The sequence below is a fragment of the Lichenostomus cassidix genome, chromosome 12 (assembly GCF_008360975.1).
Source record: "Lichenostomus cassidix isolate B80296 chromosome 12, HeHo_3.0, whole genome shotgun sequence".
In the NCBI taxonomy this organism is placed as follows: Eukaryota; Metazoa; Chordata; class Aves; order Passeriformes; family Meliphagidae; genus Lichenostomus; species Lichenostomus cassidix.
Genome location: NC_139493.1, coordinates 7,701,130 through 7,719,861, shown reverse-complemented (window position 1 = coordinate 7,719,861; position 18,732 = coordinate 7,701,130). Strand labels below are relative to the sequence as shown.

At 37.8% G+C, this 18,732-nt stretch overlaps 1 protein-coding gene and 1 long non-coding RNA gene across 5 annotated transcripts in view; one reads left to right on the top strand and one right to left on the bottom strand.

Moving 5' to 3' along the window:
* FHIT (fragile histidine triad diadenosine triphosphatase) overlaps positions 1–18,732 on the bottom strand; it is a 521,244-nt gene that overhangs the window by 324,444 nt on the left and 178,068 nt on the right. The gene's annotated exons all lie outside the window — the stretch shown is intronic.
* On the top strand, positions 3,639–6,186 carry LOC146431598 (uncharacterized). The gene is made up of 3 exons (XR_014854653.1): positions 3,639–3,903; positions 5,498–5,707; positions 6,051–6,186. It is a non-coding gene; the product is annotated as an uncharacterized LOC146431598 (long non-coding RNA).

The window sequence follows — 18,732 nt, the reverse complement described above, 5'->3', positions numbered from 1 at the left end:
CCATGACTGATTAACAATTAATACATACAAGAGAAATGAGACAACACTACACACTGAGCAGGGGAGATGTTTCTGATACCACTTTGGCAACTCAGTATCTTTCATTCCTAAGAGGCAGTGAGAAATAAGATATTAATCATTTGGAATGGAGGACATTTTAACACCAAATGCTCTTTTTAACAATGCTTACATTTAAACGCTATAAAAAAAGAGGTTTTATTGAGATTATTTCCCCAACAGGAATGATTTTTTTTTTTTTTTGGTCAGGATTTATCACTGAGATGATGTAACTCCTGGTCACATAGGCACATCTGTCAAACTAAATCAGTGCATTGCAATGGAACACCAACCAATCTTTGCAGGGTCCCCAAAATTCTGAACACATGAGCATTTGACCATTATTGTTCTGTATTGTGATGCACTTTGTAATGTATATTACCATTATTTTACTGTGTTACATTATACACAGTGTATTTCAAATGCAATGACAAATAAAAATCCTTTAGGGATTCTCAATGAGCTTCAATTTTTTCCCATCACCAAACTTTTGTAGTCAGAAAGAGCTGAACTCCAGCAGAAGATTATTACACAGGATGGCAAGCAGGGGAAGGAAAAGAGGAGAAAAGAAGTGGCCATCTGTCTTTTTTTTCTTAATTTTTTTAAGCACCTACTAAAAAGGGGAAAATAAAACAAAATTACATCCAAAAAGAGAATGTAAAAGCAGTTAAAAAATCTTCAGCTCTTCTTCTGAGGTTACTCACAAATATAAATCTGTATCCATCTTTAGACAAGGCTCTGAAAATGTTAAAACCTGACAGCCACCCCAGCAGCACCTGATGTTTGAGCTCTAAAAAAATTAACCATCCTTGGGACTCTTAGAACATTGTAAATGTTAATGTCTAGTGACTCCATGAGCCCTGGACAAACCTCAAAGCGTTGAGACTTCCTGGAAACTCCTGTCTGAGTGCAAACATAATTCAAACTATCTATCAAGGGAGGATAAAACCTATCAACTGCTTTTCTTGGATTATTTTTACATCTCTCAAAGCCTTGCTCTCCTGAAAATGTAATAGTTCAATCACAGTTCTTAGTTCCACACTGCCAAAGTAAAAACTGAAAGATACAAGATGCAAATAGGCTGCAATGACTATTCCAGCAACAGCAAATCTTGTTATGCAGGAGAGCACATTGTTTGAAAGTCTACATACTTTGCAAGACTTGGCCATATCTTCACTCAGAATCCTGAAAGATACTTTTATTTAAAAGCAGAAATAGCACTTTTATGTTGAACCTTAAAGTATATGAGAGATCAAAGTACAATGCCATCTCCATTACTAGAACCAGCAAATGTAAACAAGGTGAGACAGAACCACAAGTGACCTATCACTCACCTACCTGAACAAATTAATTACCCCTTGGCATAAGTATAATTTTTATGTACAGAGTCTGGCTCATAATGAGGTCTTTACTATGCAACCGTATTTCAAGTAATTGTCATCTTAAGTAAACATGTTTTAATTACTGTCACTTTTTTCATTATTCATTCTCAAGCCCACAATACCTGTCAGGGCTTAATGGATTGTCATCTCCTGCTACTTTCCTGTGGTAACATATGTCCCCATTTATTTCACCAACAAACTAATTAAAATACCCAGACTATGCAATGAATTTAGGGTAATTCTGATGGTGATGATGTTGCAGTTGTCTATCCTAACAAGCCTTCAGAGCTTTTATTTGCTTCTCTGAATACTTTCATAGTGCTTTGTAGCTGGAAATAAGGTACTGTGTGACTGTTGATAAAGTGACATTTGCCACAAGCACCATCACTTTGAAGAATATCCAAGGAACAAAAAGGAAATCAATGCAATTTCCAGATAAAAACTTTAAATTTTCATTCAATTACATGGCATGGAATAGCATATTGAGAATAAATTCACCTAGCAGAGGGGGGAAAGAGTGCATTCTGGAAATGAATACTGCCCTCTTTCGTATGTAGGTCTTAACACCCTTAAAAGTAAACAACTTTCTCTAGTTATATAGAAGCTACTTACTTGTATGTTGAGACATGTTATTTATATTGTTTATCACCATTAAAACTGTTCCATCAAGAACTTGAAAGCCAGTTAATTCTGTCTCTTGAGCATGCTCATAAAATGTTTACTACTTGTAATACAAATAAGGTATCTTAAATGTTCAAGTAGATGCCATATCCACACCAAGCAATTGTTGAATCCACAGGTCCAGCAGTCCTTCACCAATTCCTCAGAGATGCTTTCCTGAAGCCCTGCAGGGAAAGCAATAGCTGGGGAGTGCTGTTCAGTCCCGTGCCAAACCTCTAACCTTTATATAAATAAAGCAAAAATTCAACAAAAGCACTTTCATGACACATCTAAAATAGAAGATAAAAATAAAACGTAAAGGGGGGAATAGCAGGAGAAAGCAAAGGAAAAGCAAGGAAAAGATACAGTGGCCTGGCTTTTGTCTACTTTAACCCCACTGACTACAGGATTTGTACATCAGAGATGATAGCAGATACATCCGGCTCTTGGAGCATTAGTGCTGTTCAAAGGTAGTCATCATATGTCCAGTGAATCACATTTGATTCCTTTCCAACATCTCTGTTCTGAAGGGAGACAGTAAAACTGCGGTGTCTGCAGAAAATGAATGCACATGCCTTATTGATAAAAATTCTGATCAGCATTATAAAATAAAAGATTAATTTAATATTTTTAATCACAAAAAATCTCAGTGACTTGTCTCTATAAGCCACATATACTTCTCATTTCCTTAACCTGACATATAGAGAATTGTCTGCTTGAAAGTCAAGTTTTGAAATTAGCATCTGTCTGTTTTTCCCTATCAAACACAATCACACTGGGAATGGCTGAAACTTTTATTGCTCTCCTGACAGACACCTGGAGCCAGAGCTGTCAGTGCTCCTCTTTGTTAGCAGTGAGGAAATGAATGAGACGGACAGTTCTTCAGCAAAATGCTGGACAAAAAGCAGACTGAAGCCTTTTACAAGGACGTCACCTTTTGCAATGCAAAAAGATTCTCTTTGTTTGACTTTCCTGCCCTGTCATATTTAGCAGCTCACCTTCCCTCTTCTCGGGCAGTTTTTCCCTACGATGAACCCACATCATGAAGGAGACTAAGCTAATCAAACAGCAGACAGAGGAATTCAGGTCGGGTTGTGAAGGTGAGGGAAGGGGCAGACTGTGCCTGAGCTGGCATGAACAGGTCCTGGAGCAGCACGGGCAGGAGCTGAATCCCTGCTGTACTTCTGAGGAGTCACAGGAGATTCTTCTTCAGTTCCAGGGTCACTGGGGCAGTGGTCAGTGCTCCCACTTCACCTCCTGCTCTTTTTGGGACAAGCAAGAATTACTCTGAGCAAGTCCTGTGTTAGAACAGGAAGCTAATAAAACATTCTTCTTTGTCCATCTGATACTGCAGAACCTGGACTGTGTTCATTCTGGATAAAAGCGCCCTGACAACACCTCCAGGCTGGCAGGCAGCTTTATGAGCTGGGGAGTTCAGAGTAATTCTGGTCCTGTTTGCACACACTTTGTGTCAAATCCACTGTAGTGGCTTCTGTGAGGATACTGCAAACATTCTGTAGAATTCCAGTAACTTTTAAATGGGTTCAGCCAAGCCTCTATTAGTTCATGTGCTGGGGAGCTGCTGCCAGCAATGCCCCAGCACAGCGAGGAGCACAACACCTTGCTGCAGTATCATCACACCACAGAATTACACAGTAAAATGGCCAACAATATTTTGAAACTGTCCAGAGAAAGATGCATTGGTTCCTGACTATAGCCTATTTCTAATCAGTGCTGCCTCTCCAAGAGATAAGAAATATTTGCTTTTCTTCATCAGAAAGGAACAGTGGCTGCTGGAGCCATGGTGAATTATTTCTTTCATATCCTTGGAAACATATTATACAGCCTTAATTAAAAGAGATTTCCAAAAGAATAGCAAAACACCCTTAATGGAAAAAGGACATTCTGGCTTTCAATAGCAAGGAAAATAGAGTGCATTTGTTTACTTCCCTTGATATTTTATATGCCAGGAAAGGTCTTCTCTCCATATCTCACCTCCCAAAGTTTTGATTTGGTCTATTCTGCAATATTTCACTTCCAGCAACAATCAGGGGCTGTAACAGTCTAGCTTTCTTTTACAACAATTTTATTTCTCCTCTGAACCTACATTTAATACAAGGCATTATTTAGAGAGAAAAAGAAGAAATATCAGGAAAATGGGTTCTCCAAGGCTTCAGGATCCAGAAGGGTGGGCAGCAAGCTTCCTTCAATAAAGAACAGACCAGGACAGACAATCTGAAGAGGAAAAGCTGCCAATTAGGAGTAATTACTCAAACAAGACTCCTTGACCAGCCTTGCATCAAGAGCAAAGAGAATGTTTCTTCTTAAATTAAGAACAAAACTCATGCAGACTTTTATTTAGGAAACTAGATTCAACTGAGCACAGGCTGAGCCCCAGTGTTTAATATGGTTCAAAACCATATTAATAATGTTATTTCTAAACTGGAAAAGAATGTCAATATAGAGAAATTAAAAAAATAAAAAACCAAACAGATTTTAATAGGTAAATAGAGTAGTAAATAACACTTGTAGCAAACATAAGACTTAATTCTCTTGTACTATTCCTATGATAGAGCTCAGGAGTAGAACATGATTACATTCCTATCATTGTCTAAGCATTATCTAGGCATTCCAGCAACAAAGGTGATGCATCTCTTCACCTAATACATGTACAAAAAAATACCAATGAGAAAAGCCACATTCATGAGCAAACTTGTCAAGATAAATGCTTCTAGGAAAGCAAGTCTAGCAAATCTTGCATCTTATTTTTCCAACCCATTCGGAGACTTAGTTCGCAGTAATTGTTCTTCACTAAAGCAAATCCACACAGACATATCTTCTAGAATCTTATCAATATCCATAAAATCTCCTAAGGAACTTCTAGCTTTATTTTTCTGGCTATAGTTGACTACGTTTCCACGGAAAATTGAATAAAGGACAAATAAAATGAGCCAAATTAGGAGAAAACTCACACAGAAATATAGCTGATTCTCTTAAAGCCAAGATCCAGCTCCCAGATTTTTTCTTTTTTAACAAACAAGAAAACGTGACCCACTTGACACTGGGAATATGGTTTCCTGAAATCCATTGCAATTACTGCAATTAAATGTGGCACATAAGCCAAGAACACCAAATTAGTTAGATTATATCTGACACACATGAACAAGCTTAACCTTAAAAAACATTAATATGAATTATCCCTTTGCAAAGTCAAGAATGGGGAGGTTAGATAATTTCTGCTGTGAATGTCCTTTCCTTAAAAATTGGTCACAGGTGGAATCCCTTACAGTTTCTTTCCATTCTAAATGCTTTGAAGGATGTTGCCAAAAAGAAGCACAGAGGTCATGCTGCTCAAATTTCTCAACGTGGAAACTACATGCCTGGAATTTTCTCAGCAGGGCACACGCTGAGTTTGAACTGACCACTAACCAGTGCAGGTGGCAAAGAAAATCTTGTGGTTCCAGCAAAGTGTTACACAAACTGGAAAGCAAACACAGCATGGCAGCACCTTGACTTCTGGTCTTTTCTGCTGCAATGAAATGTTTGAGGCTAACTCCAAGAAAGATGGGTGCAGTTTTCCAAGTTCACAGAAGTGTGAAGCCCACCAGGTAAATATTTCATGCTTAGAATATTGGCACTATATGAACAAAACATCCCAGCTCTAATGTACCATGTTTGGACAGGACTCTTTTGAGCCCCAGACTTCAGGGTGGCTCACTGCATTCTGCTGCATTGCCCCAGCATTCGCAGTAGAAAGGTACAACTAAAGGATGTTAATCTGCATGTGCTGCAGGAAAACCACTGCTTGTGCTTCCTACAAATATGCCAAAACAACTGCAAAGAGAGATTTGTTAATCCTAGATCAGAAATGCCCTCTCTCCTTGTGAGGCTGCTCTCCGGAGCCAAGTGTTACTGTAGCAAAGACAAAGCTTATTTCATTTTTCTCCCCAGACAATTGCCATCAAGCAGGGACTTTCTGAAACATATTACAGCTTGTCTCGCAGACATCTGGAGCCAGGGCTGCCACAGACTCTGCTATTCAGAAGAAAAGTGAAAAAGACAGACAGCACTTCAAAATAAATCAATTGCATTTATTAGCTCCTTTTGCTGATGTTTTGGGGAAGGAAGGAAGAAAGAAAAGAGAGGAAGAGGTTTTTAGCATTAAAGGTCTTATTTTCTTTGCTATTTAAAACTCCTATTAGTTCTAGTCAGATCAATGGCATTATGCATTTTCCAATAATTTGTCTGAGATAAAACTAGAGCTATAAAAGCTTCAGGATTTACTAAGGACATCTATTTCCATTCCAAGAGCTAAATAAAATCAGAAAGAAAAATAGATCAATTTGAGCCCAACATACTTGGGCTTATAGTTGAATTTCCACACACTGAAACCAAGTATGACTCTCAAATTAGCCTTGAATGAGTTCAAAAGTCAGAACATTTGCTTGCACAGATTTAGGAGTATAATTTGAAAGAGTTCACACATTGCTCCATGCTGTCACCTTTGGAGCACAACTGATATTCATGCATTTTAGGAAATGTACTGCAGTAGCTGCAACATGCTGGAAAATGAACTTTTTCCACCCAATACCAAAATCTAAAGGTTTTATAAAGTCCATATGAAATGGAGCATCTGAGAGAAGAAATACATAATTTTCTAATATATTTTTTAAAACCTTCTGGGATTGGAAGAACATGTCAGCATGCTCAAAGCTTCACAGGGAAGGCTGGAGTACCACATACTGTTTGTCAAACCCAAATGAAGTCGTCTAATCACTCTGTTGGACAGCAAAATAAAGGCGATAAGCTGCCAGAATACTGGAGCTTTCTGAGCTATCTGCAATTGCATTGTCTCATTTCTCTTAAAATAATGCTTGTCAGCACAATTAAACACAGAAATAGAACAGCCGATTCATTAGATTCAGTTTTCCTTTACACTAACATAAATTGGGAGAGATGAAGTGAAATACACTGTGTTAATTCCCAATTTGTACTGATGACAATCAGAATCTGGCTTAAATATGATCATCTGCTAAAATACATGAACTATGAATTTCAAAACAAAACAAAGTCTCTTCCTACAGAAGGCGACTGTGAAAACAGATGTCTCTGCTGTAAGAATGTTCAGTTTGATGCTATTATAAGAATTATAAAAACCAAGATCCATGGAAGCTTCCTTCCTGTTGGAAAATATAATATGGTTCACTTCACTAAAACAAACAAAGTCTGCTGTTTAAAAAAAACCCAAACAAACCTACGCTACCGTCACAGTCATTAACAGTAGTTCCTCCATTCCAAATTTCACTTGCTCTTCTCATAACCTGAACAAAGTCTCAAAACACTAAAATATTGTTTTAAAATATTTATGATTCTGCTTGGCTTCAAACGCAAATCACTTAAAAGTGATTTGGTGGATGCATGGGAATGGAATAGGAAGGCAAGAAGTAAAAATACTATAAACTCATTTTTTGAGTACAGATAAGTAGAACATGATGTGGGGAGAATGTTGCTGTGAGCATCTACTAACTACAGCAAAAGGCTACACTCAGATACAGCTATGTAGGAAAGAGTGCAAAAAACTGAGCTCAAGGCAGTTCCAAAAACCAGTCTGAAACAAATCCTACAGTGTCAAAGACCATGAGTGATATAAACACTAAGTGGCAGATAGTAAAAGAGTGGTGGCAGCTTCTTGATACCTGCAGCAGCAGCAGTCAGCATCCTGTGCCTCTCTACCAAGCACAGTGACTTCCAAGCAGCTCAGTAACACAGCCTGAGCTACCTCTCAATTCCCCCATCAAGCTCCCTGAATTCTTGTCTGGCTGAAGCACCACAACTATTTTCCCTATCCAATATTTATTGCAAGAATTCCTCTCCCTAAAGACTTTCCAAAATAAGCCTATATGTCTTTGTCTTGGCTTTGAAGCTGACACCTGTCAGATGCACACAAACATACAGACAGAAAACAACATCCTTTTGCTCAGCCCTGGTTTAATGGAAGAGAGTTCCTTCCCAGAGTCTCAGAAGCAGCAACCTAACCAAGATACATCCATTGCACTTTCCTTCTCTACACCAGAAGGCAGAACACTTGTTGGTAACTAAGCCTGGGGTTTTCACTGCTTCCAATTGTCTGTCAGATACTCAATATAATCAAGGCAATGCAGAAGTTTTAGATTGGGCCATACAATTCAGCTCCTACCATAAATGGTGGAGTGACTGGGTCTCAGTTTGCACAGAAACTGTTACTTTTAGAAAAAAAATTTGAATCTTCACAGGCAGATGATTCAAAAAGACCAAGTTTAGAGATCAAAATTTATTATTTTCAGCAACAGGCCCTGGTAGGAAAGAAAAAAGTGATTTTTGGACAGTTGATCTCTGTACTCATATCTATATATATATAGATAGAGTAATTAATACAGATAAAGTTATACATGGTTATACAGTTTTGCAACTGTTGAATGAATCAATAGCCAAATTATACTTTTATATAAATTAACTTGTGCTTTAAATTAATCCTAATATCATTTCTACTTTGTTGCTCCTTTGGTTCATTAATAGTACTGGGCAGCTCTGCACCTCCAAACCAGAGTGGGAATAGTGAAAGGCTCCTAAGATTATTTGAATAATATTTGAAAAGTTTCTACAGAAACACTTTTGACATGGAGTTTCTTGTGATTGTTCTGATTCCCTGATAGAACTGGCATAATCAAAAATGCACGTTGCAGAAATCCAGGGGAAACACAAAAGAACTTCAATTTCTTCTCCTAGAATTGACAGACCAAGACATTATCCTAATGTACACTGCAGTGTGCATTTTGGGATCAGAGGATGACAACCTGCTACCACATATCCCAAGAATTTCTGCTGTGTCCATTATATACTTCTCAGAAAGAGATCAAAGCCAAATTAATAAAGGCAAAGTCCTTCTGGAGGAACTTGCAAAAGTCTGCAGAGCTGTCTTTGCCTCTAAAAAGAATTTGAAGGTGATAGACCACAGCTATAAGTGCCTCCTGCTTTATGAATAAAAAATACAGCATTAAATATTCTATTCTATCTGCAAATTAATTAGCAGCAAGGACTGGACAACAAAAACTACGTTCTGCAGCTTACATGGCTTCCAGTGATGTAACACACAGACCACCTAACTTGAAAGAGACCATTTGTTTTCATGTATTAAATGAGATAAATAGAATACTCTTGACTACTTTCAAAAGCAATTTCACTGTGCAGTCACAGAAAAAAAAAATCACACAATACTGCCTGTTATTAAAGCACTCTGAGAACAACAAAAATTTGAAGTACAAAAAAACTAAAAAGGGAAAGAAAATGGCACTGGGGACTAATCATTTAAAACTTGCTAAAGAGTCACAGACCTATGAATAGCTAAAACCTATTTTACTTAACAAAAGCATTTGTAGAAAAGACATTGCTGAGGGGAGAAAACCATTCAAACAGTTTTCAGACATTTCCAGGAAGTGATTTATCTATTGGAGCAAAGGTTAGGGGCTCAGAGAGCAGACAGGTTAATTTTGAATGCAGGAAAGGAGTCCAAAGAGCCAGTACTATATAGGTTGGCAAAAATAACATCAAGGAGGAGATCCCAAGTTTTGACATCTACTCCTTTTTTTTTTTTTTAATCCAGAGGAGAGACAAAGTGCTAAAATTTAATTCTGCTCTTTCTGAAAGTTAAAGGTGTCTTAGGAGCACAATCAAAGGAAGGCATGGTTATCCAGCTAGCTTAAGTTGGCAAACAGTTAAGCAGAACCAAAATCCTCCCTAAGGTTACACAGGGCAATGCAGAAGAGATGAACAAGGTCTCAAGATGAATAAGAGAAAGGGAAAAATACATCCAGCAGCTCTACAAATTGTTACTTGCAAAAATGGCACAGGTTAATATCACACATGTCATGAGACTCCATGCAATTGCCCAGAGGGTCCTGAGGATCACAGCACTACAAACCCGAATTTTTTAAATTAAATTGGATAAGTCTGTAATAGGCTCTAATCACTTTTCATACTTTTGAGGATAGGGGAAAAGAAATATCAAATATCCGTGTTTGAAATATGGCTACTTTGGATTGTGGCTATTTTGCATGAATATTAAGAGCTTTCCCAAGGAATTTTACCATACTTTTTAACGCACATAATAGAGAGGAATGGCTCCCATTAAGAAAAACTATATATCCTGAGTAAAAATGTACAGAAAGGATATCTCTCTAATAAAACAGCCAAGCACAACTCCATACTGACAACTTTTCAGAAGACAAAATTACATCAGACAATATACACAGCTGTTCCTGAACAGAGAGCAGCAAGCCACAGGTTCTCTTGCCTGCTGCCTCTGATTCTGGTCCTTCATTGCTACACTGGGGATGTTTTCTCCCCATCCCCAGGTAACCAACTGGTTCATATTCCTCCCCTGATTTTCTCCAGACTCCACTCACATAAAATTTGCAATCTGTGTGATCCTCCTTCCCTTCCTAGCACAAATTCTGATTGTATTCAATTTTCCTCCTGCTCTCTCTGTAGCTGTGTGATATCTCCATCTCCCTCATTCTGAATTCTCATGTAGTTATTCTGGGCTTGTTTCTCACCTCACTTTTTGCTTTATATTATATCAATTCTACTGAGCTTTTCCTGACTTCCTGGGCGATAACCTAAATCTCCTGAGCTCAGCAGGAGCTGCCTGCCAAGTCCCCTGGATCAGAATTTTACTTTACATGCAAGGAAATATTGCAGAGGGTTTTCTAATTCCCATGATCACTTCAGGGATCTGTAATCAAAATCTCAGACATTAAGTCCTATATAAATGAGAGCACCATAATCTCTCACACCAGTCAAAGGACACATGTCAAACACTGCCAATAGTAGAAATGTTGCTGTTTCTTCTGCCAGGAACATTGGTTACAATTTGGAATCATCCACTTGCAATAAACACACTTGCTCTTTGCATTATGCTAATTATTATTGGATACACAAGTCCATGCTGTGCTGAAAGAGTGAATAGCTGGAAATACTGCTTTGAATTTGATCACAGAGATACAGAATGACCAGCACAAGTGGATTATAAAAGAGCTCAGGAGCAAAATAGCCACAGGTACAACCTCATTTAATGGCAAAACAGCTCTAAAAGCCTCAGACTTGATTAGAATCATAGAATTGCAATATTCACAACGTGACCCAGCGTTAATTTCTGCTTGAAGCATCTCTGATTAATCTAGAAAGAGGAAGGAAATGAAAGTTTGGGTTACTTTTTCCTTTGGTGCAAAAGTTGGAGATGTAAAGGGTACAGCAAATAAATTGAGGCAAGATGATATTAAAAAAATATGAAAACATGGGAAATTACTCTGTATTCAGACATGACACACAAAACACACTCAGCAGCACTGAACCTGAACCGCCCCATAACCATTTGATTGACCCAAAGTGAGGCCCAAGGCTGCTCTGACAATCAATCCTGTCAGCCAACTCCAAACGTGGCCTCACACTCCAAGCTGACACTGCCCACTTTGTGGACACCATGCTGGGAAATCCAGGCAGCCTAATGGTCAAGGGAGAAGTTTACACAAATGTCAAAGTGTTGAAGTTGCTATTCAATGACAATGCATTGCAAAGCCTGGATCTCTTAAATGTGCAAAATCACTTAACGTAATAATAACAGGAAGTTGCAAAGTTCTTATCGCCAAGAGGTCTTGGAAATGACATGCTGAAATTATCATTTCCTACCACTTTGACAACAGTGCTCTGCATGATCCTAGCTAAGCAGCACTCAGAAATGGATTTCATTACATTTTGGAAGGCAAACATATAAACATGGACTAAAGTTCAACTGCTCATTCAACTTCAGCAAAGAAATACTTCAAAGTAGAGAAGAAAATGAAGCTATTCATTAACAGCTTCCACTTTGGGAAGTTTGGACTGATTCTTTATGTATTCCTATTGCAAATGTCACAGTTCTTCAACAATCACAAGACTGATGGAAACACCAGGAAAATGCAATGCTGGATGTCACTACAAAGCATTCTGGGCTCCAACTGGCATTGGGCTCCCTAACCAGATTAGAGCAAGAGGAGGGTCACAGCAGATGCCCTGTCTCGGTTCATTACTCAACACCTGTTAAACTTGATTAACAGCCCCAGCTAATGATCTGTTAAGAGTAACTCATGCTGTAACAGATCCCAGAGGTCTGAGGAGTTGACTTCATTTACATGTTTGTCTCCTCTCACAAGGTCTCAGTTAAGCATCACCAAAAAATGCCTTCCAGGAAAAAAATGCCTAAACCTTTTATCCAGAATACCAGTGCCACCTGTATATGACCTATTTGATAGGTCATATTTTCATATTTTTATATGTCAGATGTGTGCAGGGAAAGCCTTTCAACAGGACTTGAAATGCTCAAAATACACACCTGCCCTGCAATTTAAAACAGTTTCCAGAGAATGTGCAATAAACTAGAGCCATGTGCACTGAAGCAGCTGAAACAGATGTCATGGCAGTCAAACAAAAAATGTTCTAATTTCAAATTCAAAATTCTGTGCTTTGGCAAGCATGATTTCCCAAACATAAACCAAAAGAAGTGATATTTCCCAGTGCTGAGTGCAATAGAGATATATGATAGAAATTCTGCTGTTAGCAAGGTAAACTTGACCCTCTCACTATTTAGACTAACAGTTTTCACACCAGTTTTAGTAGTGCTCTAGATCTATAAACAATCTTATGTTACACTTTGCTACCAGTAACCCCCATAGTCCATGAACTAAGAAAAGGGATTTTGTGCAGATCCAAAATGCAAAAGAAGTTCCTGGGGTACCATGTGCCTAATTTCACACACAAGTCTATCATAGCTGTATTCTTCACAAACTGTAGGACACTATGCACTAAAATCACCTAAATAAGAATACAATCATGATGTTCCAGCAGCATGTTATACAACTGCATCTCACAGGGCAAGGAGAGATTCAGAACTACATCACTGGTAACATTTAGGGTTGGTGGGCCACTTCTTGTTTCATCCTAATGAAAGAACAAATTTCTGCGTTTGACAAGAAATTTCTCAAACCGTTCATGTTAACTTGAAGACAACACATGCAATATCTATGAAAATAAATAAATAAATAAATAAATAAATATCTACCAGATCAGGTATCAAGCAGCCAGTTCACCTTGTAATGAGATATTTATTCCAACCAGCCACTATATTTCTTAAGCCTGTAACTGAAGATGAGTTCAGAACAAAACTAAAAGTTGAATGATTCTGTGCAAAAAATAAGGGAGAAGGGCATACAAAGTATATCAGGACACAACTAAAGAACTGAAAACATGCTTCTGTCTCAAAATATGTTTTCCTTTTCCCAGCAATATAAGTTGATCTAATGAAAGACTTCACTTCTTGCAACCATTATATTGCTTATAATTATTCTGCTATGTCTTTAGTCTCCTAAATGTCATATCCAATCATTTTTATCTCTTCGTACTCCATTTATGTATTCCATCCCCTTGATACCACTGGAATTGACCCAGCTATAATCAGGACTGTCTGTTCTTCCTTTCTTCATGCCTTTTTCAGGCCATGAAATAACTGGTCAAAAGAGACTATAAGGAAGGATAAAAGAATAAATTGGCTACAGTCATAGTTAATTTTGCCTTATTAAAGAAAACAATTTTCTAATTTTCTGAAATTATACATTTTTTTAAACCAGCTAAACTGAAGACATTTAAAGAAAATTAATTTCTTCTATAAATTCAAAACCATCCCATGTATTAGATCTTTTTTTCTGGAAGAACTGCATATGCAAGGATATAACACAGGAAACAAAATAAATCACACTACTATCACAAAGCCATATGTATTTGTATTTCTTCTAGACTTCCTAAATGCAGCCAATATTAAAGTCATTAAAATATTTTTCTTTTCTTCAGACTATCATTTTCAGCTTAATATTTCTATTTTCCCCTTTCCATAGTACATTATATTTCCACATATTTACTAACAACTCTGAAATCACTTCTGTCCCTCAGCTATATCAGCACTGTACTTGTTATCATTCTCTTCCCATACAGCCAACTTCTTTTCTCCGGCATATTTCTAATTTTCCCTTTCTTGTATCACATCAAGATGTAGCACTGTGATTTAAAATTATATTATTATTATTATTATATTAGCTATCTCAATTATAGAAGATTTGTTGTGCCTTCAAAACCTGGGCACTTTTCCCCATGCTTACAGCTTGTAGTTAGAAAAGGGAAGAAATATTTTATAGATTGTCTGTAAACACAGCCATTGCACAGATTCATTTCACACCTCCAGCAAGATCTCTGTGACAGTGCAGGATGCTCCCAGACATGTGTTCCATTCGGAAATAATGGATCACAGAAACATAAAAAGATGCAATTTCAAGCTCTAGTGGAAAGAGTGGAATTATCATGTCATCATTCCAAACGTCATCTTTATTTCACCTCCTGCCAGGAGGCAGCCTGACCAAGGGGTCAGCACAGGCCTTGTTTTCTTCATTTGCTTCTTTAAAAAAGCTGCCAAGCATTCACTCATTATCCCTGACTCAGAACCATGACAAACTCTTCTTTTTATTCCCATGTTTATAAAAATATTAATTGTTGCACAGCATGTGTGTCACTATAAATACACAGACATATGAAAGAGTCCACGGTGGTAACACAGAAATAAAGCTCTTTTTCATCATTATTGTGCATCTGTAAGAGAAACACAAGGCAGCAATTTTATGGGCAATATTTAACTTGCATCCATATCAGAAACAAGCAAGAATTGGTCATGCCAGAAAAGCTGTCTTTTAATCCTGCATTTCATCTTTCCACATTACCTGAAATAGACATATTTTGAATTTTTTTAAAACAGAGAAAAATAAATTTATATATTCCACTAAATGAAAAGGTTTTAAAATTTGTTTTTGATTAAGGAGCATGACAAGTTTATGCACTTGTAGATGTGACACAACAAAGGGAAAATGGCAAAAAACAGAATATAGATGTTGCTTTCAACGAAAGCAAAGACTAATAGGGACCATGCTGATTTGGTTGGAGGACAGAACTAGCAGAAAAAACACAGTTCATTAGTAAATACATATATTCATGAAGTAAGAAAAAATGACAACGATGGTTTGAAATACAGTTTCATGTGGCCAATTTTTTGAATTTTCATTAAAAAAAATCTTCATTCCCCTTCACAATTTTTAAAGTCATCATTTATGGAGTATCAGAGCTACCTAACTCTTTCTGGCAGCCAGGGGAATGCTGGAAGCTGTTCACAGTTCATCTCACAGCAGCTTTGCAATGTGATGGGAACTCTGAAGCTCTACTGTAACCTGCAGGAAAGGCTGATTTAGCCTTACAGGAAACAGAATGAAGAAAAAGTGGTAGAAAAATCGAATAAAATGGGCTGCAAACATTGTTGAGGGAGAAAAATAAAAAAGAAAGAACAAAAATGAGCAGTGAAGAAGATGACCTGGTGCTCCCTGGCATCAGTCTCAATCTTTGAAAAGACACAGATACCACTGGAACTGTGTGTCCTTCATGTCATTTTTTCAAAGCTCAGGTTTCAGAGGACCCAACAGGAGAGGAACTGCAAGCTAAAGGAAAATCAAATACGTTTATTTTACTTGAGTGAAAATCATGTGAATATCAGGCACAGAAAACACACAAGGCATAAACCTGAATAAGAAGTGGCTATGAATAAGAAGTGGCAAACAAAAGAGTTATTAAAAAAAAATAACAAAACCAAAAACCAACTCTGTCTCAGTGCTGAAAACAGGTAATGAAATAGAAGTGCTCCATGAGGCAGAAGCAGCAGTTACAAGTAACTAACTTCAGAGCAGGCACAACCTGCCTTGAACGTCACTGGAGCACCAAATGTCACAGGACAAGATAAAATAAACGTACCATTTGTTAGATGCACGTGTGTTACAGAAAACAAAGGGTATTTCTCCTTTCTATGGAAGATAGATAAATTCTAAATGGGATCAAAATCTGTCAGGGAAAATAGGGATTTTACTGAATGGATCATAGAGTTAGAAAAGTCACAGACTGAGAGCAAAGGGGACAAAGATGTCTGGGAAGATTAAAAAAGGAAAACTAATTACAAAGGCATGAGAAAACCCCAGCAGAATATGGTTAACCCATTGCAGTTACCTACAAAAGACAACCAAAATTGTCAGCTAATTCACAGAACCCACCCTGCTCACTGTAAACTTTTAGCATTTTTTCAAAGATGTACCTGCTCATCTTAACAGCATCCTCATTTTGCAATTGCAATTCACATTCCCAAAGCAGCAAAAGAGCAATCACGCTCAAAAATAGAAAATATTCTCTTTTGCCCACAGGCATCCCCAGGACATGAAAACAAAGAATGTACTCAATACCTACCCCAGCCTGTGTGCCTGGATTTAACCAATGGCAGTTCTGCAAAAACGTGAGGAGGAGAAATGTCACCACTCGTCAGTTGCCTTCTGCAGGAAGAAGCTGCTTGTGCAGACAGAGGCATTTTGGGTTTATTTTGATTGTTTATCACTTCTGTTGAGGCTCAGGATGCATCAGCTTGCATGTGGCTTCTTGCCAGGCCCACGAGAGACTGACATGCAAAGCACAAACACCTTCTGCTGCTCAACACCAAACTTAACATACAAAATACAGAAATGTGTCTACAAGAATTGAAAACCCTTTCCTCACATTTTGATGGATTTTAGGGTAAACTGGTAGATTAAACAATTCCAGGATGCAGCCACACATCAGATGCTGCACAGCTCTGGAGATTATCTCCAACACATCCAGCCTTGCATTGGAAAACTTTTTACTTGTGATCAGCTCTCCTCTTCCATAAACCTTTTGTCAGATGACAAAAATATCTCAAGGTAAATGGAAGCACAATTATTTATACCTGCTGGGACTCTGAATACTGATTTTACTTAAAATATAGTCTTAAACTATGCAAATTATTTAAAAGATACAATGCATCATTTCCTACTGCTGAACTCTAGTGCATAGAACAAACTGTTATTCTGTATTTAATGTTCCATGTCCAATATTTTATTCTTTTCCCTTTGTCCCTAGTCTTTTCATATAAAAGTTTCAATTTTGCTTATTTTATTTTTAGTTTAAAAAACTGCCAACTCCAACTCCCAAACTGCCAACTCCCAAATCCATATTTTATCACTTAAACTTTTATGAAGAGTAATGCACGTGTGCATTTATCAAAAATATCAAAGTAAAACATTTTAATTTACATGGGTAAGGATGCATGAAGGCAAATGCCTTTCACAATTTGATAAAGGTAAATTCACTCTTTTGGAAATGCATTCTAATGATGATAAATGAAGATACAGAGAATGTTTTTGAAGTACACTAAGTGACTGCACATCCTCGTAGATTGAAGTAATTATGTTTTCCTTTTTCCTGATAGCAACAGATTTTATAATGGTCAATATACAAAATACACAAGTTTCATCTTTTTCTTTTTTTTTTAATGGTTTGGATACTATCTGGTAGACAGCATTGAAAAACAGTTCAGCACCGCTTCTGAAACCATCCTGGATTTCAGTATTGCAGCTCACAGGCCTGAATAAGAATGCACAGGGTAGAGTTACTTGGAAAATAAATAAAAAAGGGAATATCCCATGTTTCCCATCCCAGAGTACACTGGCACCACATTAAACCCAAGAGTTCTGTGCAGCCTGCCTTCTCACCACGCTTTTGACACAAGCAATGCACAGGAGGCTGCTGTGCAGTGCTGCACCATGAACAGACTCCTTGCCAGTGAGCTGGGTCACCAATCAGTTCCTGGCTCCATCAAAAGAGGAACAGTGTCAGTAACTGGTTTTCTGGCTGAATGTTGAAACTAGAAGCTAAAAAATAAAAAATAAATAAAAAAAACCAACAAAAAAACAAGCAAACAACACACTAAAGAATCCCAAACTGCTTTTGATTAAGTTATTCCATTATTTATCTTGTTTTTCCCCATCAGACCACAATGAAATGGCACTTTTTCTCAGTTCAGCACAACATGGTTAATTCAATATGACATCAAATATTTATTGTGGGTATCTATAAGAAAGGCAAAGAGAAAACAAGAGCCTGCTTCAAAAAAGTTGAAGGTAGAGCCAGTTCCCTTTCAATGGTACAGTTCCAAACTTCAAATGCCCTTCCACGAGCCCAAAACCCCATGTTCATCTGCCTCCCCTTACTCCCTGCAGATGAATCACAGAGCACTGGGCTGGTGGGGTCCTGTCAGTCTCACAGGCAATGCTGCTCTGCTGCCTTCTCTGGAGCCACACTGACCCTCCAGAACACTCCACAGAGCAAAACTCACTCCTTCCCTCTCCTTAAAGGATTATTTCACTGTGTTCAGCCACAGAAAACACCTCCAACAGGGAACAAAGGTGCTGAAATAGTTACAGCGTCTACCTAAGCAGGATTGCAGCTTAATCATTATTGCACTCAGTCCAAGGAAGAAACTTGGGTTCCACTTGCAGAGCTCTTGCAGAGCTCCTCCCTGAAATGCTCTGAAGGGCTTGCAGTTACACAAAGCTCCAAACTTATCCTGTAGGGATTTTCAATAAGAGTGTACACAATCTTATTAAAGCAAAAGAAGCAAGCAAAACATTGCTTTCTA